The following is a 27927-nucleotide window of genomic DNA, read 5'->3' as shown; positions in this document are numbered from 1 at the left end:
ATGCACACATCACAAAGGAGTTTCTCAGAATTCTTCTGTCTAGTACTTAAGTGAAGATATCTCGTTTTCCACCATGAGCCTCAAAGCGCTCCTAATGTCCACTTGCAGATTCTACAAAAAGAGATTTTCCAGACTACACAATCAAAAGAAAGGTTCAACTCTGTGTGATGAATGCACACATCACAAAGAAGTTTCTCAGAATGATTCTGTCTAGTTCTTAAGTGAAGTTATTTCCTTTTACACCACAGGCTTCAAAGCCCTCCAAATGTCCACTTGCAGATTCTACAAAAAGAGAGTTTCCAAACTACTCAGTCAAAAGAAATGTTCATCTCTGTTAGACCAATGTGCACCTCAAGAAGAAATTTGTCAGAATGCTTCTGTCTTGTTTTTATGTGAAGATATTTCCTTTGCCACCATAGGCCTCAAAGCAATCCAAGTGTCCACATGCAGGTAGTACAAAAACAGTGGTTCAAAAGTTCTCCGTCAAATGTAAGATTTAACTCTGTGAGATGAATGCACATATCACAAAGGTGTTTCTCAGAATGCATTTGTCTACTTTTTATGTAAAGATATTTCCTTTTCCACCAGAGGCCTCAAAGTGCTCCAAATGTACACTTGCAGATTCTACAAAAAGAGTGTTTCCAAACTGCTAATCAAAAGAAAGTTTCAACTGTTAGATGAATTAACACATCACAAAGAATTTTCTAAGAATGATTCTGTCTAGTTTTTATGTGAAGATATTTCCTTTTCCACTATAAGCCACAAAGCACTCCAAATGTACAATTGCAGATTCTTCAAAAATGGTGTTTCAAAATTGATCATTGAAAAGAAATATTCAACTCTGTAGATGAATTCAAACATTACAGAATAGTTTGTCAGAATGTTTCTGTATATTTTTTAGAGAAGATAATTCCTTTTCCACCATAGTCCTCGAATCACTCCAAAAGTCCAATTGCAGATGCTACAAAAAGTATGTTTCAAAGCTGCTCAATAAAAAGAAATTTTCAACTCTGTGAGATGAAAACACACAGGGCAACGAAGTGTCTCAGAATGCTTCTGTGTAGTTTTTATGGGAAGATAATTCATTTTCCACCATTGGCCACAACGGGCTCCAAATAACCACTTGCAGATTCTACTAAAAAGGTGTTTCAAAACTGGTCGATCAAAAGAAAGTTTCAACTCCGTTAGATGAATGCACACATCACAGATAAGTTTCTGAGAATGCTTCGGTGTAGTTTTTGTGAAGATATTTCCTCTTCCACAATAGGCCTCAAAGCGCTCCAAATATAAATTTGCAGATTCTGTAAAAAGAGTATTTCAAAACAGCTCAATGAAATGAAATGCTTAACTCTGTGAGATGAATGAACACATCACAGATAATTTTCTCAAAATGATTCTGTCTAGTTTTTATTTGAAGATATTTCCTTTTCCACCATAGGCCTCAAAATGCTCCAGATGTCCACTTGCAGATTCTACAAAAATAGAGTTTCAAAACTACTCAATCGAAAGTGAGCTTCAACTCTGTGAGATTAATGCACACATCACAAAGAAGTTTGTCAGATGCTTCTGTCTAATTTTTATGTGAAGATATTTCCTTTTCCACCATAGGCCACAAAGCGCTCCAAATGTCCACTTGCAGATTCTACCAAAAGATTGTTTCAAAACAGCTCAATCAAAACAAAGGTTCAACTCTGTGAGATGAATGCACACATCACAAAAAGTTTCTCAGAATATTTCTGTCTAGTTCTTAAGAGAAGATATTTCCTTTTCCACAATAGGCCTCAAAGCACTCTAAATGTCCACTTCCAGATTCTACAAAAACAGAGTTTCCAAACTACTCAATCAAAAGAAAGCTGAAACTCTGTGAGATGAATGCACACATCACAAAATAATTTGTAAGAATGCTTCTGTCTAGTTTTTATGTGTAGATATTTCCTTTCCCACCATTGCAATCAAGGCACTCTCAATGTTCACTTGCAGATAGTAAATAAAGAGTGCTTCAAAACTGCTCAATCAAAAAGTAAGGTTCAACTCTGTGAGATGAATGCACATATCACAAAGAGGCTTTGTTAGAATGCTTCTGTCTATTTATTATGTGAAGATATTTCTTTTTACACAATAGGCCTCAAAGCCCTCCATATATTCACTTGCATATACTACAAAAAGTGTGTTTCAGCTCAATGGAAAGTAATTTTCAACACTGTGAGATGAATGCTTTTTTCACAAAGAAGTTTGTGGAAGGCTTCTGTCTAGTTTTTAGGTGAAGATATTTCCTTTTCCACCATAGGCCTCAAAGCGCTCCAAGTGTCCACTTGCAGATTCTACAAAAAGAGTGTTTGCAAGCTGCTAAATCAAAACAAAGTTTCATCTCAGTGAGATGAATGCACACATCACAAAGAAGTTTCTCAGAATGCTTCTGTATAGTTATTTTGTGAAGATATTTCGTTTTCCACCATAGAACCCAAAGCACTGGAAACGTCCACTTGCAGATATTACAAAAAGAGTGCTTCAAAACTGCTCAACCAAAAATAGGTTCAACTCTGTGAGATGAATGCACACGTCACAAATATGTTTCTCAGAATGCTTCTGTCTAGTTTTTATGTGAAGATATTTCCTTTTCCAAAATAGGCCTCAAAGCACTCCAAATGTCAACTTGCAGTTTCAAAACTCCTCAATGAAAAGAAATGTTCGGCTCTCTGCAATGAATGCACACATCACAAAGCAGTTTGTCAGAATGTTTCTGTACAGTTTTTATTTTAAGATACTTCCTTTTCCACCATAGGCCTCAAAGAGCTCCAAATGTACACTTGCAGATTCTACAAAAAGAGTGTTTCAAAGCTGCTCAATCAAAAGAAATGTTCAACTCTGTGAGAAAAATGCACGCATAACAAAGAAGTTTCCAGAATCTTTCTGTCTAGTTATTATGTGAAGATATTTCCTTTTTCACCATAGGCCTCAAAGCGCTCCTATTTTCAACTTGCAGATTCTACAAAAAGAGTGTTTCCAAACTGCTCAACCAAAGAAAAGTTCAACTCTCTCAGATGAATGAACACATCACAAAGAAGTTTCACAGAATGCTTCTATCTAGTTTTTATGTGAAGATATTTCCTTTTCCACCGTAGGCCTCAAAGCGTTCCAAATGTCCCCTTGCAGATTCTACAAAAAGAGTGTTTCAAAACTGCTCAATCAAAAGAAATGTTCAACTCTGTGAGATGAATGAACACATCACAGAGAATTTTCTCAGAATGATTCTGTCTAGTTTTTATGTGAAGATATTTCCTTTTCCACCATAGGCCTCGAAGCACTCCAAATATCCAATTGCAGATTCTATAAAATGTGTGTTTCAAAGCTGTTCAATCAAAAGAAATTTTCAACTCTGTGAGATGAATGTACACATCACAAATAAGATTCCCAGAATCCTTCTGTCTAGTTATTATGTGAAGATATTTCCTTTTCCACCATAGGCCACAAAGCACTCCAAAAGTCCACTTGCAAATTCTACAAAAAGTTTGTTTCAAAACTGATCAATCAAAAGAAAGGTTCAACCCTGTAAGACGAATGCACACCTCACAAAGAAGTTTATCAGAATGCTTCTGTCTAGTTCTTAAGTGAAGATATCTCCTTTTCCACGATAGACCTCAAAGCGCTGCAAATGTCCACTTGCAGTTTCTACAAAAAGAGACTTTCCTAACTGCTCAATCAAATTGAGATGAATGCACACATCAAAGAGAATTTTGTAAGAATGTTTCTGTCTAGTTTTCATTTGAAGATATTTCTTTTACTACCATAGGCCTCAAAGCACTCCAAATGTCCACATTCAGATAGTACAAAAAGGGTGTTTCCAAACTGCTTAATCAAAATAAGTTTCAGCTCTCTGAGACGAATGGGTGTATCACAAAGAAATTTGTCAGAATGCTTCTGTCTAGTTTTTATGTGAAGATTTTTCCTTTTCCACCATAGGCCACAAAGCCTTCAAAATGTCCACTTGCAGATAGTATCAAAAGGTTGTTTGAAAACTGCTCAATCAGAAGTAAGATTCAACTCTGTCAGATGAATGCATCTATCACAAAGAAGTTTGTCAGAATGCTTCTGGCTAGTTTTTATATGAAGATATTTCATTTTCTACCATTGGCCTCAAAGCACTCCAAATGTCCATATGCAGATTCTACAAAAGGAGTGTTTCCAAACTGCTCAATCAAAACAAAGGTTCAACCCTGTGAGACGAATGGAAACATCACAAAGGAGTTTCTCAAAATACTTCTGTCTGGTTTTTATGTGGAAATATTTCCTTTTCCACAACAGGCCTCAAAGCGTTCCAAATGTCCACTTGCAGATTCCACAAAAAGAGATTTTCAAAGCTGCTCAATATAAGAAAGTTTCAACTCTGTGAGATGAAAGCACAAATCACAAAGAAGTTTCTCAGAATGCTTCTGTTTAACTATTATGTGAAGGTATTTTGATTTCCACCTTAGGCCTCAAAGCATTCCAAATGTCCACTTGCAGATTCTACAAAAAGAGAGTTTCAAAACTGCTAAATCAAAAGTAAGCATCAACTCTGTGAGATGAATAAACATATCACAAAGAAGTTTGTCAGAAAGCTGCTGTCTAGTTTTTATGTGAAGATATTTCCTCTTCCACCATAGGCTGCAAAGCGCTCCAAATGTCCACTTGCAGATTCTTCAAAAAGAGTGTTTCAAAACTGCTTAGAGAAAGGAAAGGTTCAACTCTGTGAGACGAATGCAGAAATCACAAAGAATTTTCTCAGAAAGCTTCTGTCTAGTTTTTATGTGACCATATTTCCTTTTCCACCATATGCTTCAAAGCGCTCCAAATGTACACTTGCAGTTTCTACAAAAAGAGTGTTTCAAAACCACTCAATCAAAAGAAAGTTTCAACTCCTTGAGATGAATGCACACATCCCAGAGAATTTTCTCAGAATGATTCTGTCCAGTTTTTATGTGAAGATATTTCCTTTTCCACAGTAGGCCTCAAAGTGCTCCAAACGTCCACTTGCAGATTCTACAAAAAGAGTGTTTCAAAACTGTTCAGTCGAAAGTAAGGTTGAACTCTATGAGATGAATGCACATTTCACAGAGAATTCTGTCAGAATGCTTCTGTCTAGTTTTTATGTGAAGATATTTCCTTTTCCACCATAGGCCGCAAAGTGCTCTGAATGTCCACATGCAGATTCTTCAAAAAGAGTGTTTCTAAACTGCTCAATCAAAAGAAAAGTTCTTCTCTGTGAGATGAATGAGCACATCCAAAGAATTTTCTCAGAATGCTTCTGTCTTGTTCTCAAGAGAAGATATCCCCTTTTCCACCATAGGCCGCAAAGCGCTCCACATATCCACTTGCAGTTTCTACAAAAACAGAGTTTCCAAACTACTCAATCAAAAGAAAGGTTCAACTCTGTGAGATGAATATACACATCACAAAGGAGTTTGTCAGAATGCTTCTCTCTAATTTTTAGGTGAAGATATTTCCTTTTCCACCATAGGCCACAAAGCACTCCAAGTGTCCACTTGCACATAGGATAAAAAGCTTCTTTGAAAACTGCCCAATCAGAATTAAGGTTCAACTCTGTGAGATGAATGCACATATCACAAAGAAGCTTGTCAGGATGCTTCTGACTAGTTTTTATGTGAAGTTATTTCCTTTACCACCATAGGCCTCAAAGTGCTCCAAATGTCCATATGCAGATTCGACAAAAGGAGTGTTTCCAAACTGCTCAATCAAAAGAAAGGTTCAACTCTGTGAGATGATTGAACACATCACAAAGAAGTTTCTCAGAAAACTTCTGTCTAGTTTTTATGTGAAAATATTTCCTTTTCCACCGTAGACCTCAAATCGCCCCAAATGTCCCCTTGCAGATCCCATAAAAAGAGAGTTTCAGAGCTGCTCAATGAAAAGAAAGGTTCAACTCTGTGAGGTGAACACAGACATCACAAAGATAGTTTCTCAGAATGCTTCCATTTAATTATTATGTGAAGATATTTTGATTTCCACCTTAGGCCTCAGGGCGCTCCAAATGTCCGCTTGCAGATTCTAAAAAAAGAGTGTTTCAAAACCACTCAATCAAAAGAGAGATTCAACTATGGGAGATGAATGCACACGTCACAAAATGTTTCTCAGAATGCTTTTGTCCTGTTCTTAAGTGAAGATATTTCCTTTTCCACCACAGGCCTCAAATCACCCCAAATGTCCCCTTGAAGATCCCATAAAGAGTGTCTCAAAGCTGCTAAATCAAAAGAAAGGTTAAACTCTGTGAAATGAATACAGAAATCACAAAGATATTTTCTCAGAATGCTTCTGTCTAGTTATTATGTGAAGATATTTCGTTTTCCACCATAGGCCTCAAATCGCTCCAAATGGCCACTTGGAGATTCTAGAAAAAGTGTGTTTCAAAACCGCTCATTGGAAAGTAAGGTTCAAATCTGCGAGATGAATGCACACCTCACAAAATAGTTTGTCAGAATGTTTCTATCTAGTTTTTATCTGAAGGTATTTCCTTTTCCACCATAGCCCAAAAAGCGGTACAAATGTGCCCTTGCTGATTCTCCAAAAGGAGAGTTTCAAAACTGCTCAATCAAAAGAAATGTTCGGTTCTGAGAAATGAATGCACACATCACAAAGGAGTTTCTCAGAATGCTTCTGCCTAGTTTTCAATTCAAGATATCTCCATTTCCACCTTACGCCTCAAAGCACTCCAAATGTCCACTTTCAGATTCTACAAAAAGAGTGTTTCCAAACTACTCAATCAAAAGAAATGTTCAATTCTGTGAGACGAACGCACACATCACAAAGAATTTTCTCAGAATGATTCTTTCTAGTTTTTAAATGAAGATATTTCCTTATCGACCATAGGCCTCAAATCACTCCAAATTTCCAAATGCAGATAGTACAAAAAGGGTGTTTCAAAACTGCTAAATCAAAAGTAAGGTTAAACTCTGTGAGATAAATGCACGTATCACAAAGAGGTTTGTCAGAATGCTTCTTTCTAGTTTTTATTTGAAGATATTTCCTTTTCCACCATAGGCTTCAAAGCACTCCAAATGTCCACATGCAGATTATACAAAAAGAGTGTTCCAAAGTTGCTCAATCCAAAGAAAGTTTCAACTCTGTGAGATGAATGCATACATCACAAAGAATTTTCTCAGAATGATTCTGCCTAGTTTGTATGTGAAAATATTTCCTTTTCTACCGTAGGCTTCAAAGCGCTTCAAATGTACACATGCACATTCTAGAAAAAGTGTGTTTCAAAACTGTTCAGCGAAAAGAAAGGTTCAACTCTGTGAGATTAATGCACACATCACAAAGAAGTTTCTCAGAAAGTTTCTGTATAGTTTTTTTTTGTGAAGATATTTCTATTTGCTCCGTAGGCTTTAAGCGATCCAAATGTCCACTTTCAGATTCTGCAAAAAGAGTGTTTCAAAGCTGCTCAATCAAAAGAAAGGTTCAACTCAGTGAGATGAATGCACACATCACAAAGAAGTTTCTCAGAATGCTTCTGTCTAGTTCTGAAGTGAAGATATTTCCTTTTCCACCATGGGCCTCAAAGCGCTCTATATGTCCACTTGCAGATTCTACACAAAGAGTGTTTAAAACTGATCAATCAAAAGAAAGGTTCAACTATGTGAGATGAATGCACACATCACAAAGAATTTTCTCAGAATGATTCTGTCTAGTTTTTATGTGAAGAAATTTCCTTTTACACCTTAGGCTTTAAACGTGCTAAATGTGCACTTGCAGATTCTATAAAAGGGTGTTTCAAAACTGCTCAATCAAAAGAAACGTTCAAATCTGTGAGATGAACGCACAAATCAAGAAGAAATTTCTCTGAATGCTTCCTTCTAGTTCTTAAGTGAAGATATTTCCTTATCCACCGTATGACTCAAAGCACTCCAAATATCCACTTGCAGATTCTACAAAAAGTGTGTTTCCAAATTTCTCAATCTAAAAAAAGTTTCAACTCTGTGAGTTGAATGCACACATCACAAAGAAGTTCCACAGAATTCTTCTATCTAGTTTCATGTGAAGATATTTCCTTTTCCACCATAGACCTCAAAGTATTCCAAATGTCCACTTGCAGATTCCACAAAAAGAGAGTTTCTAAAATGCTCATTGAAAATAAGGTTCAACTCTGGGAGATGAATGCACACATCACAAAGAAGTTTCTCAGAATGCTTTTGTCTAGCTATGATGTGAAGATATTTCGTTTTCCACCATAGGCCTCAAAGTGCTCCAATTGACCACCTGCTAATTCTACAAAAAGTGTCTTTCAAAGCTGCTCAATTGAAAGAAAGTTTCAACTCTGTGAGATGAATGCACGCATCACAAAGAAGTTTCTGAGAATGCTTCTGTCTAGTTTTTCTGTGAAGATATTTCCTTTTCCAGCATAGGCCTCAAAGCACTCCAAATATCCACTTGCCGATACTATAAAAAGAGTGTTTCAAAATTGCTCTATTAAAAGGAACGTTCAACTCTGTGAGTTGAATGTGCACATCACAAAGAAGTTTCTGAGAATGCTTCTGTCTAGTTTTTCTGTGAAGATTTTTCCTTTTCCACCATTGGACTCAAAGCGCTCCAAATATCCATTTGCAGATTCTACAGAAAGAGTGTTTCAGAACTGCTGTATCAAAAGAAAGGTTCAATTCTGTAAGATGAACGCACACATCACAAAGAAGTTTCTCAGAATGCTTCTGTCTAGTAGTTAAGAGTAGATATTTCCTTTTCCACCATAGACCTCAAAGCGCTCCAAATGTCCACTTGCAGATTCTACAAAAAGAGTGTTTCAAAACTGGTCATTTGAAAGTAATGTTCAACTCTGTGAGATGAATGCACACATCACAAATGAATTTCTCAGAATGCTTCTGCCTAGTTCTTATGTGAAGATATTTCCTGTTCCACCATAGGCCTCAAAGCACGCCAAATGTCCACTTGCAGATAGTTCAAAAAGGGTGATTCGAAACTGCTCAATCAAAAGTAAGGTTAAACTCTGTGAGATGAATGCACATATCACAAACAAGGTTGTCACAATGCTTCTGTCTAGTTTTATGTGAAGATATTTCCTTTTCCACCAAAGGCCCGAAAGCGATCTGAATGTCCACTTGCATATTCTACCAAAAGAGTGTTTCAAAGCTGCTCAATCAAAATTAAGGTTCAACTCTGTGAGATGAATGCACACATCACAAAGTAGTTTTTCTTAAGTTTTCTGTCTAGTTTTTATGTGAAAATATTTCCTTTTCCACCGTAGGCTACAAACTCTCCAATTGTCAGCTTGAAGATTCTACAAAAAGAGTGTTTCAAAACCGCTGAATGAAAAGTAAGGTTCCACTCTGTGGAATGAATGCACACGTCACAAAGAAGTTTCTCTGAATGCTTCTGTCTGGTTTTAATGTGAAGATAATTCCTTTTCCACCATATTCCTCAAAGCGCTCTAAATATCCACTTGTAGATTCTACAAAAAGAGTGTTTCAAAGCTCATCAATCAAAGAAAGGTTCAACTCTTTGTGAGATGACTGTACACATCACAAAAAAGTTTCTCATAATGCTTCTGTCTAGTTATTATATGAAGTTATTTCATTATCCACCATAAGCCTCAAAGCACTCCAAATGTCCACATGCAGATTCTACAAAAAGAGTGTTTCAAAACTGCCAATCAAAAGAAAGGTTCAACTGTGTGAGCTGAGTCCAACCATCACAAAGAAGTTTCTCTGAATGCTTCTGTCTAGTTGTTACATGAAGATATTTCGTTATCCACCGTAGCCCTCAAAGCACTCCAAACGTCCACTTGCAGATTCTAAAAAGAGTGTTTCAAAACTGCTTAATGAAAAGTAAGGTTCAACTCTGTGAGATGAATGCACGCATCACAAAGAAGCTTGTCAGAATGCTTCTGTCCAGTTTTTTTGTGAAGATATTTCCTTTTCCACCATAAGCCTCAAAGCATTCCAAATGTCCACTTGCAGAATCTACAAAAAGAGTGTTTCAAAACTGCTTAATGGAAAGTAAGGTTCAACTCTGTGAGACGAATGGACACATCACAAAGAATTTTATCTGAATGCTTCTGTCTAGTTATTATGTGAAGATATTTCTTTATCCACCTTGGGCCTCAAAGGGTTCCAAATGTCCACTTGCAGATTCTACAAAAAAAGTGTTTCAAAACGACTCAACGAAAATTAAATTTCAACACTGTGAGATGAAGGTACACATCACATAGAAGTTTTTCCGAATGCATCTGTCTAGTTTTTATGTGAAGGTATTTCCTTTTCCACCTTAGGCCTAAATGCACTCCAAATGTCCACTTGCTGATTCTACAAAAAGAGTATTTCAAAACTACTCAATGAAAAGTAAGATTCAACTCTGTCAGATGAATGCACACATCAACAAGAAGTTTGTCAGAATGCTTCCTTCTAGTTTTTATGTGGAGATACTTCCTTTTCCACCTAAAGCCCCAATGCGTTCCAAATATCCACTTGCGGATTGTACAAAAAGAGTGTTTCAAACCAGCTCAATCAAAAGAAAGGTTCAAGTCTGTGAGATGGATGCACACATCACAACGAAATTTCTCACAATGCTTCGCCTTGTTCTTATATGAAGATATTTTCTTTTAAATCATAGGCCTCAAAGCACTCCAAATGTCCACCTGCAGATAGTACAAAAAGGGTGATTCAAGACTGCTTAATCAAAAGTAAGGTCGAATTCCGTGAGATGAATGCAAATATCACAAAGAACGTTGTCAGAATGCTTCTGTCTAGCTTTTATGTGAAGATATGTAATTTTCCACCATCGGCCCCAAAGCCCTCCAAATATCCCCTTGCAGATACCATAAAAAGAGTGTTTCAAACTGCTCAATTAAAAGTAAGGTTCGTTACATATGTATACATGTGCCATGCTGGTTGTGTAACTAACCTGCACATTGTGCACATGTACCCTAAAACTTAAAGTATAATAATAAAAACAAAGTCAAAAATCAACAGATGCTGGTGAGATTGTAGAGAAAAGAGAGCATTTATACACTGTTGGTGGGAATCTAAATTAGTTCAGACACTGTGGAAAGCAGTCAGGAGATTTCTCAAAGAACTTAAAACAGAACTACCATTTGATATAGCAATCCCATTACTAGGTATCTACCCAAAAGAAAACAAATGGTTCTACTCAAAGACACATGGCCTCACATATTCATCACAGCACTATTCACAATAGCAAACACATGGAATCAACCTAGATGCCCATCAACAATGGACTGGATAAAGAAAATGTGGTACATATGCACCGTGGAATACTACATATCCATAAAAAAGAATGAAATCAGGTCCTTTGCAGCAACATGGATACAGCTGGAGGCCATCATCCTAAGTGAATTAACACAGGAACAGTAAACTAAATACTGCAAGTTCTCATTTATAAGTGGAAGCTAAACATTAGGTACTCATGGACATAAAGATGGCAACAATAGACACTGAGAACTACTAGAAGGGGAATGGGGGGAGGGTGTCAGGTGTAGAAAACCTACCTATTGGGTGCTATGCTCAGTACCTGGTTGACAGGATCATTCATACCCTAAACCTCAGCATCATCCAATATACCCATGTAATAAACCTGCGCATGTTAAAAAAAAAATGAAAAAGAAAAGTGAGGTTCAACTCTGTGAAACGAATGCACACATCACAAAGAGGTTTGTCAGAATGCTTCTGTCTAGTTTTTATGTGAAGATATTTCCTTTTCCACCACAGGCCTCAAAGTGCTCCAAATGTCCACTTGCAGATTGTACACAAAGAGTATTTCAAAGCTGCTCAATCAAAAGAAAGGTTCAACTCTGTCAGATGAATGTACACATTACAAAGTAGTTCATCAGAATGCTTCTGTCCAGTTTTTTTGTGAAGGTATTTTCTTTTCCACCATAGGCCTCAAAGCGGTCAAATGTCCCCTTACAGATACTGCAAAAAGTGTTTTTCAAAACTGATCAAAGAAAAATAAGCTTCAATTCTATGCGATGAATCCACACATCACATAAAATTTTTTAAGAATGCTTCTGTCTAGTTTTTATGTGAAGATAATTCCGTTTCCACCACAGGCCTCAAAGCGCTCCAAATATCCACTTGTAGATACTACAAACAGAGTGTTTTAAAGCTGCTCAATCAAAAGTAAGGTTCAACTCTGTAAGGTGAATACACACATCACAAAGAAGTTTGTCAGAATGCTTCTGTCTAGTATTTATGTGAAGATATTTCCTTTTCCACCATAGGCCTCAAAGAGGGCCAAATGTCCACTTGCCGATTATACATAAAGAGTGCTTCCAAACTCCTCAATCAAAACGAAGGTTCAACTCTTTGAGATAAGTGCACACATCACAAAGAAGTTTCTCAGAATGATTCTGTCCAGTTTTTATATGAAGATATTTCCTTTTCCACCATAGGCCTCAAAGCACTCAAATCTCCACTTGCAGATTCTATGAAAAGAGTGTTTCAAAACTGACCAATCAAAAGAAATGTTCAACTCTTTGAGATGAATGCACACATCACAAAGATGTTTGTCAAAATGCTTCTGTCTAATTTTTATGTGAAGATATTTCCTTTTCCACCATAGGCCTCAAAGCGCTCCAAATGTTCAATTGCAGATTCTACAAAAAGAATGTTTCAAAGCTGCTCAATCAAAAGAAAGGTTCAACTCTTTCAGGTGAATGAACACATTGCAAAAAGATTGTAAGAAAGTTTCTGTCTAGTTATGTGAAGATATTTCCTTTTCCACCATAGGCCATAAAGCGTTCAAAATGCCCACTTGCAGATTCTACATAAAGAGTGCTTCCAAACTCCTCAATCAAAAGGAAGGTTCAACTTTGTGAGATGAATGCACACATCACAAAGAAGTTTCTCAGAATGCTTCTGTCCAGTTTTTATATGAAGATATTTCCTTTTCCACCATAGGCCTCAAAGCACTCCAAACCTCCACTTACAGATTCTACAAAAAGAGTGTTTCAAAACTGCTCAATGAAAAGTCAGTTTCAACTTTGTGAGATGAATGCACACATCTAAAAGATGTTTGTCAGAATGCTTCTGTCTAGTTTTTATGTGAAGAATTTCCTTTTCCACCATAGGCCTCAAAGCACTCCAAATGTCCACCGGCAGATTCTACAAAAACAGTGTTTCAAAACTGCTGAATGAAAAGTAAGTTTCATCTCTGTGATCTGAATGCACATATCACTAAGAAGTTTCTCAGATTGCTTCTGTCTAGTTCCTAAATGAAGGTATTTCATTTTCCACCGAAGGCCTCAAAGCACTCCAAAAGTCCACTTGCGTATATTACAAAAAGGGTGCTTCCAAACTGCTCAATCAATATTAAGGTTCAACTATGTGAGATGAATGCACATATCACAAAGAAGGTTGTCAGAATGTTTCTATCTAGTTTGTACGCGAAGATATTTCTTTTCCACCACACGCCTAAAAGCGCTCCAAATGTCCACTTGCAGATTCTACAAAAAGAGTGTTTCCAAACTGCTTAATCAAAAGAAAGGTTCAACTCTGTGAGATGAGTGCACACATCACAAAGAAATGTGTGAGAATGCTTCTGTCTAGTTTTTATGGGAAGATATTTCTTTGTCTGCCATAGGCCTCAGAGCGTTCCCAATGTCAACTTGCAGATTCTACAAAAAGAGGGTTTCAAAGCTGCTCAATCAAAACAGTTGTTCAACTCTCTGGGATGAATTCACACATAACAAAGAAGTTTGTCAGAATGCTTCTGTCTATTTTTTTTTGTGAAGATATTTCCTTTTCCACCAGAGGCCTCAAAGCGCTTCAAATGTCCCCTTGCAGATACTACAAAAAGTGTGTTTCAAATCAGCTCAACGAAAAGTAAGTTTCAACTCTGTGAGATGAATGCATGCATTACTTAGAAGTTTTTTGGAATGCTTCTATCTAGTTTTTATGTGAAAATATTTCCTTTTCCACCATAGGCCTAAATTGGCTCCAAATGTCCACTTGCAGAATCTACAAAAAGATTGTTTCAAAACTACTCAATGAAAAGTAAGGTTCAACTCTGAGAGATGAATGCAGACATCAAAAAGAAGTTTCTCAGAATGATTCTGTCTGGTAATTATATGAAGATATTTCCTTCTCTACCATCGACCTGTAAGCTCTCCGAATGTCTACATGCAGATTGTACAAAAAGAGGGTTTCAAAGCTGCTCAATCAAAATGAATGTTCACTTCTGTGGGATGAATGCTCACATCAGAAAAAAGTTTGTCAGAAAGTTTCTGTCTAGTTTTTATGTGAAGATATTACGTTTCCCACCATAGGACTAAAAGCGCACAAAATGTTCACTTGCGGATCCTACATAAAGAGTGCTACCAAGATGCTCAATCAAAACGAAGGCTCAACTCTGTGAGATGAATGTACATATCACAAAGAAGTTTCTCAGAGTGCTTCTGTCTAGTTTTCATGTGAAGATATTTCCTTTTCCATCATAGTACTCAAAGCGCCCCAAATGTCCACTTGCAGATTCTACAAAAAGAGTGTTTCAAAAATGCTAAATGAAAAGTAAGGTTCAACTCTGTGAAATGAATGCACACATCACAAAGAAGTTTGTCACAATGCTTCTGTCTAGTTTTTATGTTATTTCCTTTTCTACCATAGGCGCAAAAGCGCTCCAAATGTTCACTTGCAAATTCTACAAAAAGAGTGTTTCAAATCTCCTCAATCAAAAGAAAGTTTCAGCTTTGTGAGATGAATGCACACATCACAAAGTAGTTTGTCAGAATGCTTCTGTCTAGTTTTCATGTGAAGATATTTCATTTTCCACCATAGGCCTCAAAGTGCTCCAAATGTCCACTGAAGATTCTACAAAAAGAGTGTTACAAAACTCCTCAATGAAAATTAAATTTCAACTCTGTGAGATTAATGCACATATCACGAACATGTTTGTCAGAATGCTTCTGTCTGGTTTTTATGTGAAGATATTTACTTTTCCACCATAGGCCTCGAAGCTGTCCGAATGTCCACTTGCAGATCTGCAAAAAGAGTGTTTCAAAACTGACCAATCAAAAGAAAGGTTCAATTCTCTGAGATGAATGCACACATCACAAAGAAGTTTGTCAGAATGCTTCTGTCTCATTTTTATGTGAAGATATTTCCTTTTCCACCATAGGCCTCAAAGCACTAAAAAAATCCAATTGCAGATTCTACAAAACGAGTGTTTCCAAACTGCTCAATGAAAAGTAAGGTTCAACTGCATGAGGTGAATGCACACATCACAAAGGAGTTTTTCAGAATGCTTCTGTCTAGTTTTTATGTGAAGATATTTCCTTTTCCAACATAGGCCTCTAGTGCTCCAAATGTCCACCTTCAGATTCTTCAAAAAGAGTGTTTCAAAACTGCTCAATCGAAGGTAAGGTTCAGCTCTATGCGATGAATGCACCCATCCAAAGAAATTAGTCAGAATGCTTCTGTGTAGTTCTTAAGTGAAGATATTTCCTTTTCCACCAATGGCCTCAAACCACTCCGAAAGTCCACTTGTGGATATTACAAGAAGGGTGCTTCAAAACTGCTCAATCAAAAGTAAGGTTCATCTATCTGAGATGAATGCACTTATCACAAGGAAGGCTGTCAGAATGCTTCTGTCTAGTTTTTATGTGAAGATATTTCCTTTTCCACCAAACACCTAAAATCGCTCCAAATATCCACTTGCAGATACTTCAAAAAGAGTGTTTCCAAACTGTTCAATCAAAAGAAAGATTCAACTCTGTGAGATGAATGCACACATCACAAAAATGTTTGTCAGAATGATTCTGTCTTGTTTTTATGTGACTATATTTCATTTTCCACCGTAGGCCTCAAAACGCTCCAAATGTCCTCTTGCAGATTCTACAAAAAGAGTTTTTCAAAGGTGCTCAATCAAAAGAAAAGTTCAAATCTGTGAAATGAATGCACACATCACAAAGAAGTTTTTCAGAATGCTTCTGTCTAGTTAGTATATGAAGATATTTCGTTATCCACCATAGGCCTCAAAATGCTCCAAATGTCCACTTACAGATTTTTCAAAAACAGTGTTTCAAACTGCTCAATGAAAAATAAGGTTCAACTCTTATTTATGAATGCACCCAACACAAAGAAGTTTGTCAGAATGCTTCTGTCTATTTTTTATGTTAAGATATTTCCTTTTTCACCATAGGTCTCAAAGCTCTCCAAATGTCCATTTGCAGATTCTGCACAAAGAGGGTTTCAATGCTGCTGAATCAAAAGAAAGTTTGAACTCTGTAAGATGAATGCACAAATCACAAAGAAGTTTGTCAGAAGTTTCTGTCAAGTTTTTATGTGAAGATATTTCCTTTTCAACCTAAGCCCCAAAGCTCTCCAATTTTCCACTTGCAGATTCCAGAAAAAGAGTCTTTCAATGCTGCTGAATCAAAAGAAATTTTGAACTCTGTAAGATGAATGCAAAAATCACAAAGAAGATTGTCAGAAGTTTCTGTCAAGTTTTTATGTGAAGATATTTCCTTTCAACCTAAGCCCCAAAGCTCTCCAATTGTCCACTTGCAGATTCCACAAAAAGAGTCTTTCAAAACTGTTCAATGAAAAGTAAAGTTCAACTCTGTGAGATAAATGCACACATCACAGAGAAATTTCTCATAATTCTTCTGTCTACTTATTGTATGAAGATATTTCTTTATCCACCATAGGCCTCAGAGTGCTCCAAATGTCCACTTGCAGATTCTACAAAAACAGTGTTTCAAAAGTGTTCAATGGAAAGTAAGGTTCAACTCTGTGAGATTAATGCATACATCACAAAGAAAGTCCTCAGAATGCTTCTGTCTAGATCTTATGTGAAGATATTTCCTTTTGCACCATAGGCCTAAAAGCAAACAAAATATCCACTTGCAGATAGTACAAAAGGGTTGTTTCAAAGCTGCTGAATCAAAAGTAAGGTTCAAATCTGTGAGATGAATGCACATATCACCAAGAAGTTTGTCAGAATTCTTCTGTCTAGTTTTTATGTCAAGGTACTTCCTTTTCCACGACCGGCCACAAAGGACTCCAAATGTCCACTTGCAGATTCTATAAAAAGAGTATTTCAAAACTGCTAAATGGAAAGTAAGTTTCAAATCTGTGAGATGAATGCACACATCACAAAGAGTTTTGTCAGAATGCTTCTATCTGGTTTTAATGTGAAGATATTTCCTTTTCCACCATAGGCCTCAAATCACTCCAAATGTCCACTTGCAGAATCTACAAAAAGAGTGTTTCAAAGCTGCTCAATCAAAACAAAGGTTCTACTCAGTGTGAGATGAATGCACACATCACAAAGAAGTTTCTCATAATGCTTCTGCCTAGTTATTATGTGAAGATATTTCATTACACACTATAGGCCTTAAAGCGCTCCAAATGTCCACCTGCAGATTTAAAAAAAGAGTGTTCCAAAACTGCTCAATCAAAAGAAAGTTTCAACACCGTGAGATGAATGCACACACTACAAAGAAGTTTCTATGTATGCTTCTGTCTAGTTTTTATGGGAAGATATTTCCTTTTCCACCATAGGCCTCAAAGTGCTCCAAATGCCCACTTGCAGATTCTACAAAGAGACTTTCTCAAACCTGCTCAACCGGAGGGAAGGAGCCAAGATAGCCGAATAGGAACAGCTCCTGTCTACAGCTCCCAGCATGAACAACGCAGAAGACGGTTGATTTCTGCATTTCCATCTGAGGTACCGGGTTCATCTCACTAGAGAGTGCCAGACAGTGGGCGCAAGTCCGTGGGTGCACGCACCATGTGCGAGCCAAAGAAGTGTGAGGCATTGCCTCGCTCGGGAAGCACAAGGAGTCAGGGAGTTCTCTTTCCTAGTCAAAGAAAGGGGTGACAGACGGCACCTGGAAAATCGGGTCACTCCCATCCAAATACTGCTCTTTTCCGACGAGTTGAAAAAACAGTGCACCAGGAGATTAATATCCCGCACCCGGCTCAGAGGGTTCTACGCCCACAGAGTCTTTCTGATTGCTAGCACAGCAGTCTGAGATCAAACTGCAAGGCGGCAGCAAGGCTTGGGAAGGGGCGCCGCCATTGCCCAGGCTCACTTAGGTAAACAAGGCAGCCTGTAAGCTCGAACTCGGTGGAGCCCACCACAGCTCAAGAACGCTTGCCTGCCTCTGCAGGCTCCACCTCTTGGGGCAGGGCACAGAAAAACAAAAACACAGCAGTAACCCCTGCAGACTTAAATGTCCCTATCTGACAGCTTTGAAGAGAGCAGTGTTTCTCCCAGCATGCAGCTGGAGATCTGAGAACGGGCAGACTGCCTCCTCAACTGAGTCCCTGACCCCTGAACCCCTAGCAGCCTAACTGGGAGGCATCCCCCAGCAGGGGCAGACTGACACCTCACACGGCTGGCCGGGTACTCCAACAGACCTGCAGCTGAGGGTCCTGTCGGTTAGAAAGAAAATTAACAAACAGAAAGGACGTCCACACCAAAAACCCATCGGTACATCACCAGCATCAAAGACCAAAAGTAGATAAAACCACAAAGATGAGGAAAAAACAGAGCAGAAAAACTGGAAACTCTAAAAAGCAGAGCACCTCTCCTCCTCCAAAGGAACACAGTTCCTCACCAGTAACGGAACAAAGCTGGATGGAGAATGACTTTGACGAGCTGAGAGAAGAAGGCTTCAGACGATCAAATTACTCTGAGCTATGGGAGGATATTCAAACCAAAAGCAAAGAAGATGAAAACATTGAAAAAAATTTAGAAGAATGTATAACTAGAATAACCAATACAGAGAAGTGCTTAAAGGAGCTGACGGAGCTCAAAACCAAGGCTCGAGAACTACGTGAAGAATGCAGAAGCCTCAGGAGCTGATGCAATCAAATGGAAGAAAGGGTATCAGCCCTGGAAGATGAAATGAATGAAATGAAGTGAGAAGGGAGGTTTAGAGAAAAAAGAATAAAAAGAAATGAGCAAAGCCTCCAAGAAATATGGGACTATGTGAAAAGACCAAATCAACGTCTAACTGGTGTACCTGAAAGTGACGGGGAAAATGGAACCAAGTTGGAAAACACTCTGCAGGATATCATCCAGGAGAACTTTCCCAATCTAGCAAGGCAGGCCAACATTCAGATTCAGGAAATACAGAGAACGCCACAAAGATAATCCTCGAGAAGAGCAACTCCAAGACACATAATTGTCAGATTCACCAAAGTTGAAATGAAGGAAAAAATGTGAAGGGCAGCCAGAGAGAAAGGTCGGATTACCCTCAAAGGGAAGCCCATCAGACTGACAGCGGATCTCTCGGCAGAAACTCTACAAGCCAGAAGAGAGTGGGGGACAATATTCAACATTCTTAAAGAAAACAATTTTCAACCCAGAATTTCATATCCAGCCAAACTAAGCTTCATAAGTGAAGGAGAAATAAAATACTTTACAGACACACAAATGCTGAGAGATTTTGTCAACACCAGCCCTGCCCTAAAAGAGCTCATGAAGGAAACACTAAACATGGAAAGGCACAAGCGGTACCAGCCACTGAAAAATCATGCCAAAATGTAAAGACCATAGAGACTAGGAAGAAACTGCATCAACTAATGAGCAAAACATCCAGCTAACATAATAATGACAGGATCAAATTCACACATAACTATATTAACTTTAAATGTAAATGGACTAAATGCTCCAATTAAAAGACACAGAATGGTAAATTGGATAGAGTCAAGACCCCTCAGTGTGCTGTATTCATGAAACCCTTCTCACATGTAGAGACACATGTAGGCTCAAAATAAAAGGATGGAGGAAGATCTACCAAGCAAATGGAAAACAAAAAAAAGTAGGGGTTGCAATACTTGTCTCTGATAAAAGAGACTTTAAACCAATAAAGACCAAAAGAGACAAAGAAGGCCACTACATAATGGTAAAGGGATTAATTCAACAAGAAGAGCTAACTATCCTAAATTTATATGCACCCAATACAAGAGCACCCAGATTCATAAAGCAAGCCCTGAGTGACCTACAAAGAGACTTAGACTCCCACACATTAATAATGGGAGACTAACACCCCACTGTCAACATTAGACAGATCAACGACACAGAAAGTCAAAAAGAATACCCAGGAATTGAACTCAACTCTGCACCAAGCGGACTTAATAGACATCTACAGAACTCTCCACCCCAAATCAACAGAATATACATTTTTTTCATCACCACACCACACCTATTCCAAAATTGACCACATACTTGGAAGTAAAGCTCTCCTCAATAAATGTAAAAGAACAGAAATTATGAGAAACTATCTCAGATCACAGTGCAATCAAGCTAGAACTCAGGATTAAGAATCTCACTCAAAACCACTAATTTACATGGAAACTGAACAACCTGCTACTGAATGGCTACTGGGTACATAACGAAATGAAGGCAGAAATAAAGATGTTCTTTGAAACCAACGAGAACAAAGACACAACATGCCATAATCTCTGGGATGCATTCAAAGCAGTGTGTAGAGGGAAATTTATAGCACCAAATGCCCACAAGAGAAAGCAGGAAAGATCCAAAACTGGCATTCTAACATCATAATAAAAAGAACTAGAGAAGCAAGAGCAAACACATTCAAAAGCTAGCAGAAGGCAAGATATACTAAAATCAGAGCAGAACTGAAGGAAATAGAGGCACAAAAAACCCTTCAAAAAATTAATGAATCCAGGAGCTGCTTTTTTGAAAGGATCAACAAAATTGATAGACCCATAGCAGATTAATAAAGAAAAAAAGAGAAGAATTAAATAGATGCAATAAAAAATGATAAAGGGGATATCACCAACGATCGCACAGAAATACAAACTACCATCAGAGAATACTACACACACCTCTACGCAAATAAACTAGAAAATCTAGAAGAAATGGATAAATTCCTTGACACATACACTTTCCCAAGACTAAACCAGGAAGAAGTTGAATCTCTGAATAGACCAATAACAGGAGCTGAAATTGTGGTAATAATCAATAGCTTACCAACCAAAAAAAGTCCAGGACCAGATGGATTCACAGCCGAATTCTACCAGAGGTAAAAGGAGGAACTGGTAGCATTCCTTTTGAAACTATTCCAATCAACAGAAAAAGAGGGAATCCTCCCTAACTCTTTTTATGAGGCCAGCATCATCCTGATACCAAAGCCGGGCAGAGACACAACAAAAAAAGAGAATTTTAGACCAATATCCTTGATGAACATTGTTTCAAATATCCTTAATAAAATACTGGCAAACCGAATCCAGCAGCACATCAAAAAGCTTATCCATCATGATCAAGTGGGCTTCATCCCTGGGATGCAAGGCTGGTTCAATATACGCAAATCAATAAATGTAATCCAGCATATAAACAGAACCAAAGACAAAAACCACATGATTATCTCAACAGATGCAGAAAAGGCCTTTGACAAAATTCAACAACACTTCATGCTAAAAACTCTCAATAAATTAGGGATTGATGGGATGTATCTCAAAATAATAAGAGCTATCTATGACAAACCCACAGCCAATATCATACTGAATGGGCAAAAACTGGAAGCATTCCCTTTGAAAACTGGCACAAGACAGGGATGCCCTCTCTCACCACTCCTATTCAACATAGTGTTGGAAGTTCTGGCCAGGGCAATTAGGCAGAAGAAGGAAATAATGTGTATTCAATTAGGAAAAGAGGAAGTCAAATTGTCCCTGTTTGCAGATGACATGATTGTATATCTAGAAAACCCCATCGTCTGAGCCCAAAATCTCCTTAAGATGATAAGCAACTTCAGCTAAGTCTCAGGATACAAAATCAAAGTACAAAAATCACAAGCATTCTTATACACCAATAACAAAAAAACAGAGAACCAAATCATGAGTGAACACCCAGTCACAATTACTTCAAAGAGAATAAAATACCTAGGAATCCAACTTACAAGGGATGTGAAGGACCTCTTCAAGGAGAACTACAAACCACTGCTCAAGGAAATAAAAGAGGATACAAACAAATGGAAGAACATTCCATGCTCATGGGTAGGAAGAATCAATATCATGAAAATGACCATACTGTCAAAGGTAATTAATAGATTCAATGCCATCCCCATCAAGCTACCAATGACTTTCTTCACAGAAGTGGAAAAAACTACTTTAAAATTCATATGGAACCAAAAAAGAGCCCGTATCGCCGAGTCAATCCTAAGCCAAAAGAACAAAGCTGGAGACATCACACTACCTGACTTCAAACTATACTACAAGGCTACAATAACCAAAACAGCATGGTACTGGTACCAAAACAGAGATATAGATCAATGGAACAGAACAGAGCCCTCAGAAATAATGCCATATATCTACAACCATCTGATCTTTGACAAACCTGACAAAAACAAGCAATGGGGAAAGGATTCCCTATTTAATAAATGGTGCTGGGAAAACTGGCTAGCCATATGTAGAAAGCTGAAACTGGATCCCTTCCTTACACCTTATACAAAAATCAATTGAAGATGGATTAAAGACTTAAGTGTTTGACCTAAAACCATAAAAACCCTAGAAGAAAACCTAGGCATTACCACTCAAGACATAGGCATGGGCAAGGACTTCATGTCTAAAACACCAAAAGCAATGGCAACAAAAGCCAAAATGGACAAATGGGATCTCATTAAACTAAAGAGCTTCTGCACAGCAAAGGAAACTACCATCAGAGTGAACAGGCAACCTACAAAACGGGAGAAAATTTTCACAACCTACTCATCTGACAAAGGGCTAATATCCAGAATCTACAATGAACTCCAACAAATTTACAAGAAAAAAACAAACAACCCCATCAAAAAGTGGGAGAAGGACATGAGCAGACACTTCTCAAAAGAAGACATTTATGCAGCCAAAAAACACATGAAAAAATGCTCACCATCACTGGCCATCAGAGAAATGCAAATCAAAACCACAATGAGATACCATCTCACACCAGTTAGAATGGCAATCATTAAAAAGTCAGGAAACAACAGGTGCTGGAGAGGATGTGGAGAAATAGGAACACTTTGACACTGTTGGTGGGACTGTAAACTAGTTCAACCGTTGTGGAAGTCAGTGTGGCGATTCCTCATGGATATAGAAATAGAAATTCCATTCGACCCAACCATACCATTATGGGGCATATACCCAAAGAACTATAAATCATGCTGCTATAAAGACACATGCACACGTATGTTTATTGCCGCATTATTCACAATAGGAAAGACTTGGAACCAACCCAAATGTCCAACAATGATAGACTGGATTAAGAAAATGTGGCACATGTACATCATGGAATTCTATGCAGCCATAAAAAATGATGAGTTCATGTCCTTTTTAGGGACATGGATGGAACTGGAAATCATCATTCTCAGTAAACTATCACAAGAACAAAAAACCAAACACTGTATATTCTCACTCATAGTTGGGAACTGAAAAATGAGAACACATGGATACAGGAAGGGGAACGACACACTTTGGGGTCTGTTGTGGGGTGGCGGGAGGGGGGAGGGATAGCATTGGGAGATATACGTAATGCTAGATGACAAGTTGGTGGGTGCAGCACACCAGCATGGCACATGTATACATATGTAACTTACCTGCACATTGCACACATGTACCATAAAACATAAAGTATAATAATAATAATAATAAAAATAAATAAATAAATAAATAAATTGAATCAAACATTAAAAAAAAAAGAACAGAGCCCTCAGAAATAATGCTGCATATCTACAACTATCTGATCTTTGACAACCCTGACAAAAATAAGAAATGGGGAAATGATTCCCTGTTTAATAAATGGTGCTGGGAAAACTGGCTAGCCATATGTAGAAAGCTGAAACTGGATCCCTTCCTTACAACTTATACAAAAATCAATTCAAGATGGATTAAAGACTTAAACGTTAGACATAAAACCATAAAAACCCTAGAAGAAAACCTAGGCATTACAATTCAGGACATAGGCCTGGGCAAGGACTTCATGTCTAAAACACCAAAAGCAATGGCAACAAAAGCCAAAATTGATAAATGGGATCTAATTAAACTAAAGAGCTTCTGCACAGCAAAAGAAACTACCATCAGAGTGAACAGGCAACCTACAAAATGGGAGAAAATTTTCACAACCTACTCATCTGACTAAGGGCTAATATCCGGAGTCTACAATGAACTCCAACAAATTTACAAGAAAAAAACAAACAACCCCATCAAAAAGTGGGCGAAGGACATGAACAGACACTTCTCAAAAGAAGACATTTATGCAGCCAAAAAACACATGAAAAAATGCTCACCATCACTGGCCATCAGAGAAATGCAAATCAAAACCACAATGAGATACCATCTCACACCAGTTAGAATGGCAATCATTAAAAAGTCAGGAAACAACAGGTGCTGGAGAGGATGTGGAGAAATAGGAACACTTTGACACTGTTGGTGGGACTGTAAACTAGTTCAACCATTGTGGAAGTCAGTGCGGCGATTCCTCAGGGATCTAGAACTAGAAATTCCATTTGACCCAGCCATCCCATTACTGGGTATATACTCAAAGGACTATAAATCATGCTGCTGCTATAAAGACACAGGCACACGTATGTTTATTGCGGCACTATTCACAATAGCAAAGACTTGGAACCAACCCAAATGTCCAACAATGATAGACTGGATTAAGAAAATGTGGCACATGTACATCATGGAATACTATGCAGCCATAAAAAATGATGAGTTCATGTTCTTTTTAGGGACATGGATGAAATTGGAAATCATCATTCTCAGTAAACTATCGCAAGAACAAAAAACCAAACACCGCATATTCTCACTCATAGGTGGGAATTGAAAAATGGGAACACATGGACACAGGAAGGGGAACATCACACTCTGGGGACTGTTGTGGGTTGGGGGGAGGGATAGCATTGGGAGACATACCTAATGCTAGATGACGAGTTAGTGGGTGCAGTGCACCAGCATGGGATATGTATACATGTGTAACTAACCTTCACATTGCCCACATGTACATTAAATCTTAAAGTATAATAATAATAAAAAATAAGTCAGAAACACTTACATTGTATACTTTCTGAAGCCTGCTTCCTGAAGGCTTCATTCGCATGATAAAACTTTGGTCTTCAAACCTTTTATCGTAACTCAGATATTCCTTTCTATTGATAATATCTCTTTTAACCAATTACCAATCAGAAATTTTTTCATTCTACCTATAAATCTGGGATCCCCACCTGCACTCTGCTTCAAGTTGTCCCACCTTTCTGAACTGAACCAATGTATATCTTAAATGTATTTGATTGATGTCTCATGTCTCCCTAAAATGTATAAAACTAAGCTGCACTCAACCACCTTGGGCCTGTGTTCTCAGGGCCTCCTGAGTGAGGGGTGTGTCATGGGCCATGGTCACTCTTATTTGGCTCAGAATAAATCTCTTTTTAATAATAATTTTCAATTTAATTATAATTTTTAATAATAAAGCTTTTACAGAAAAAAAAAAAACCTGCTCAACCAAAAGAACGGCTCAACTCTGTGAGAAGAATGCAGACAACACAAAGAAGTTTCTCATACTGTTTCTTTCTATTTATTATACAAAGGCATTCCGTTATCCATCATAATCCTCAAAGCACTCCAATTGTTCACTTGCAGATTCTACAAAAAGGGTGTTTCAAAACTGCTCAATCAAAAGAAAGGTTCAACTCTGAAAGATGAATGCACACATCACAAGGAAGTTTTTCAGAAGGCTTCTGTCTAGTTTTAATGTGAAGATATTTCCTATTCCAACAAATGCCTCAAAGTGCCACAAATGTACACTTGCAGATTCTACAAAAGGGTGTTTCAAAACCGCTCAATGAAAAGAAAGTTCAACTCTGTTAGATGAATGCACACATCACAAAGAAGTTTTTCAGAATGTTTTTCTATATTTTTTATGTGAAGATGTGTCCTTTTCCACCATAGGTGTCAAAGCGCTACAAATGTCCAGTTGCAGATTCTACAAAAAGAGTGTTTCAATACTGCTCATTCTAAGGAAGTTTCACCTCCATGAGATGAATGCACACATCAAAAGGTAGTTTCTCAGGATGATTCTGTCTAGATACTATGTGAAGTTATTTCGTGTTCCAACATAGGCCTCAATGGGCTCCAATGTCCAATTGCAGATTCTACAAAAAGAGTGTTTCAAAACTGCTCAATCAATAAAAAGGTTCAACTCTGTGAGATGAATGCACACATCACAAAGGAGTTTCTCAGAATCCTTCTGTCTAGTTTTTACGTGAACATATTTCTTTTTCTACTGGAGGCAGTATAGCACTCCAAATATCCACTTGCAGATTCCACAAAAAGAGTGTTTCCAAACTGCTCAATCAAAAGAAAGATTCGAGTTCGTGAGATGAATGCACACATAACAAAGAAGTTTCTCAGAATGCTTCTGTCTAGTTCTTATGCGAAGATATTTCCTTTTTCACCATAGACCTCAAAGCGCCCAAAATGACCAGTTGAAGATTCAACAAAAAGAGTTTGTCAAAATTTCTCAATGAAAAGGAAGTTTCACCTCTATAAGATGAATGCACATATCACAAAGAATTTTCTCAGAATGATTCTGTCTAGTTTTTATGTGAAGATATTTCCTTTTCCACCATATGCCTCAAAGCACTCCAAATGTACAATTTCAGATTCTACAAAAACAGTATTTCAAAACTGCTCAATCAAAAGAAAGTTTCAACTCCGTGAGATGAATGCACACCTCACAGAGAAGTTTGTCAGAATGCTTCTGTCTAGTTTTTATGTGAAGATATTTACTTTTCCACCATAGGCCAGATAGCGATCCTAATGTCCACTTGAATATTCTACAAAAATATTGTTTCAAAGCTGCTAAATCAAAAGAAGCGTTCATCTCTGTGAAATGAATGCACACATCACAAAGTATTTTCTCAGAATGATTCTGTCTAGCTTTTATTTGAAGATATTTCCTATTCCAACATAGGCCTCCAAGCGCCCCTAATGTACAAGTGCAGATTCTGCAAAAGGGTGTTTCAAAACTGCTCAATGAAAAGAAAGTTCAGCTCTGTGAGATGAATGCACACATCACAAAGAAGTTTGTCAGAATGTTTTTCTATAGTATTTATGTGAAGATGTGTCCTTTTTCCACCATAGGCATCAAAGCGCTCCAAATGTCCAATTGCAGATTCTACAAAAGGAGTGTTTCAATACTGCTCAATCAAAAGAAAGCTTCACAAGGTGAGTTGAATGCACACATCTAAAGGAAGTTTCCCAGAATGCTTCTGTATGGCTACTAGGTGAAGATATTTCGTTTTACAACATAGGCCTCAAAGTGCTCCAAATATCCAATTGCAGATTCTACAAATAGAATGTTTCCAAACTGCTCAATAAAAAGAAAGGTTTAACTCTGTGAGATTAATGCACACATCACAAAGGAGTTTCTCAGAATCCTTCTGTCTAGTTTTTATGTGAAGATATTTCCTTTTCTACTAGAGGCAGTATACCACTACAAATATCCACTTGCAGATTTTACAAAAAGAATGTTTCCAAACTGCTCAATCAAAAGAAAGTTTCCAGTCTGTGAGATGAATGCACACATCACAAAGAAGTTTCTCAGAATGCTTCTGTCTAGTTTTTATGTGAAGATATTTCCTTTTTCACCATTGACAACAACGAACCCAAAATGACCAGCTGCAGATTCTACAAAAAGAGTGTGTCAAAACTGCTCCATGAAAAGAAAGGTTCAACTCTATAAGATGAATGCACATATCAAAATGAATTTTCTCAGAATGATTCTATCTAGTTTCTATGTGAAGATATTTCCTTTTCCATCATAGGCCCCAAAGCGCTCCAAATATCCACTTGCATATTTTACAAAAAGAGTGTTTCAAAACTGCTAAATCAAAAGAAAGTCTCAACTCAGTGTGAGATGAATGCACACATCATAAAGAAGTTTCTCGTAATGCTT

This window comes from Pongo pygmaeus, chromosome 8 (genome assembly GCF_028885625.2).
Source record: "Pongo pygmaeus isolate AG05252 chromosome 8, NHGRI_mPonPyg2-v2.0_pri, whole genome shotgun sequence".
NCBI lineage: Eukaryota > Metazoa > Chordata > Mammalia > Primates > Hominidae > Pongo > Pongo pygmaeus.
The sequence above is the reverse complement of the archived record's forward strand: the minus strand, read 5'-3'. Positions refer to the sequence as shown.